Source organism: Arachis hypogaea, chromosome 19, assembly GCF_003086295.3.
Source record: "Arachis hypogaea cultivar Tifrunner chromosome 19, arahy.Tifrunner.gnm2.J5K5, whole genome shotgun sequence".
NCBI classification, from domain to species: domain Eukaryota; kingdom Viridiplantae; phylum Streptophyta; class Magnoliopsida; order Fabales; family Fabaceae; genus Arachis; species Arachis hypogaea.
Window position 1 is genome coordinate 145418726 of NC_092054.1, and position 3090 is coordinate 145421815.

Here is a 3090-nt window from a genome sequence, read left to right on the forward strand (position 1 = left end):
TTTGGTTGTCGTGAATATGTGAATAGTTTGAATGCTTGAATTTTGCTTATTACTTGACACTAATTGGTAGATGGTACCTCTATCTAATTAGTAGTAGTAGTTATTGACTTTTAGGTTATTTTTGTTTATTTCCTTATTCTAGTTTTGCTTTTGGTAATTGCATGTTTTCATTGATTCCTCAGTTGAATGACACGGCCCGAGCTTGGCCCCTTTTGACCCTGAAATAGAAAGGACTTTAACACATCTTAGGCAAGCTCGGCGCCAGTTAGCATTCGTGCATAGTGAATCGAACTCTCTTGAAGAGCAAACCGGTTCACCATCACCTTCTAACCTTGATCCTCATTCTTCACTTAACGAGGGAACCTTGTATTCTTCTGTTGGAAGTGCTGAAATTTTTTTGAGTGAATTAGGTGACAACACTATGGTGGATCCACCTCGGAGAATTACTTTGAAGGAGGCTGGAGTGCCGGACATTACTTTGCAACCAGTGCAAGTTTGGTACCCAGATCTAGATGCCAATTTTGAGCTCAAGACGGGTATGATCAACCTGCTACCAAAATATAATGGGCTACCGGGAGAAGACCCTCTCAAGCACTTGAAGGATTTTCAAGTTGTGTGCTCTTCTGCAAGAAGACATGGGTCAGATGAGATAGTGGTTATAGTTTTCGCTTTCCCTTTTTCACTAGAGGAAAAAGCGAAAGAATGGTTTTACACTCAACCGGAGGAGGTGATTTCTAATTAGAATTTGTTGCGCAAGGAGTTCCTTGAGAAGTTTTACCCACCTCAAAAGACGGATCGTCTAAGGAAGGAAATCTCTTGCATCATGCAAAGAGATGGAAAGACCCTTTATGAATATTGGGAAAGGTTCAAAAAGTTGTTGGAAGCTTGTCCTTACCACTGCATTGATGAATTAGTGTTCATAAGTTACTTTTTCCAAGGGATGATTCCCCAAGACAAGCTTATTCTTGATGCCTCAAGTAGAGGATCTCTCACTAAGAACAAAACCGCATCGGAAGCTTAAAAAGTCATTGCGGATTTGGCGGATTCGACTCAACATTTAAGGTCAAGAAATAACCAAAGGCTATAGGTGAAGTCTCACCTTCTGGTGATGCTATCTTGACTAAGACGCTCGGTGAGATGACAATCATGTTAAGGCAGCTCACTCAAGGCCAACAAATTCTACAAGTGTTGTTATCCCCTCTGCCCCAACCTCCTAGAATTAAAGGACCTCCTAGATCTTGTGGTATTTGTGCTTGTAACAGTCACTACACCGATGAGTGCCCTCAAATCCAAGAGGACAACACATTGGCAGTGGCAAATTCTTACCCACAAAGATTAAGGCAATCAAGGATCTCATCATTATGGAGGGAACCAAAGTCAAGGATAGAGAGATAACTCCCATCAAATATGGAATCAACCATCTCAAGCTCAACCTTATTCCAACCAACAAGTCTATTATCACCAACCTTCACAAGGCCAACAACCTTACCCTCAACCACCATAACCTATCTACCCACCATACCAACCACAAAGCCCACCTCATACCCAACCCAATCAACAACCACATTCCCAACATCAATCAAGGTATATACCACCACACACTAGGCCTAACCTCACCCAAAATAATCAAATCCCCTCTCCAAGTCAACCTCACATGAACGATTCACTTCAAAGTTTCATGCAAGAGCAAAGGGAGTTTCATAAGAAGCAAGAAACGTACATGGCAACCATTGCCGAAACTTTATCCGTTTGACTCTTTCTCCTTCAGCCACTCAAAATGCCCATCAAGCTTCCACCTCTAGTGGTCTACCTTCTCAACCCCAACCAAACTCAAAGGGAAGCATTAATGCTATCACCCTTAGGAGTGGTATCAAGTTAGATGAAGTTGGTCTTGAGCCTACAAGTTTGAGCAAGGAACCCCACGATGAGGAAATAGAAGAAGAAGTGGAAGTGATGAGAGATGAGGAAGAAAATATTGCAAGAGGTGAGGAAGAACCATCAAAGGTCAAAGAGCCTAAAAGGAAGAACCCTCTTGAAGAGCCTACACCAATTCCTTTTCCAACATTGGCTAAAAAAGCAAAGAAGCATGAAGGCCTTGACCCCAATGTAGTGGAGATTTTCAAGAATGTGAAAGTTACCGTTCTTCTTTTTCAAGCCATTCAACAAGTGCCAAAGTATGCAAAATTCCTCAAGGATGTGTGCACCCATAAGGACAAGATTGGTGAGCTAAACAAGAGTCCGGTAAATGACTTTATCTCTTATCTCATTCCGGAAAAGTGTAATGATCCCGGTCCATGTTTGGTAACTTGTGTGATTGGTGGGATGGAGTTCATGGATTGCATGTGTGATTTGGGAGCGTGTGTAAGCATTATGCCCCCTCCCTATCTATGAGAAGTTGAACTTGTCACCATTGAAGAGGTCCGGAGCAAGATTTGTGTTGACGGATAAAAGCATTGTGTCAGTTGTCAGAATTGCTGAGAATGTGTTGGTCAATATCCAAGGGTTGCTCTTTCCGATAGACTTTCATATCTTGGAAACCCCTCCAATTGATTCAGACAAGCCATCCTCTATTCTCCTTGGGAGACCATTTTTGAAGATGTCCCGATTCAAGTTGGATGCATATTCGGGAGCTTACTCATTTGAGGCCGATGGAAAAATAGTGAAGTTTACTTTGGATGGATCCAAGAAGCCTACTCTTGAAGGCTACTCTATCTTTGGTTGTGACTTAATTGAAGATCAAGTGATTGAACCTAGTAAGGAGCAGGAAGAAGAAAAGCATGCCAAGGAGTTGGAGATTTTCCTCTTTGGAGAGGTTCCAAATGCTCAATAAACTCATGCAAGTCCAACTTAGGACTCTAAACCAAAGCGCTAGGTGGGAGACACGCCACCATGGTAACATTATTCTAACCCTTCTTCTTTTGCTTATAGTTCTTAGATTTAATTTCTTTCTTGTGCTATGTTGATTAGTATAGGATTGGTTTAGTTTTTTAGTTAGATAGGTTAAATTGCTTGTGGATCATGAATATTTGAATGCTTGTATGATTGGGGTTGAAATGTTGATTTCACTAAGGCTTAGTACCTTAGTTTTAG

General features: G+C 41.4%; 1 non-coding gene across 1 annotated transcript; it reads right to left on the minus strand.

The window, feature by feature from the left end:
• Positions 1–796: 796 nt before the first annotated feature.
• Positions 797–903, minus strand: LOC112781735 (small nucleolar RNA R71). The gene has a single exon (XR_003192494.1). It is a non-coding gene; the product is annotated as a small nucleolar RNA R71 (small nucleolar RNA).
• Positions 904–3090: the final 2187 nt, after the last annotated feature.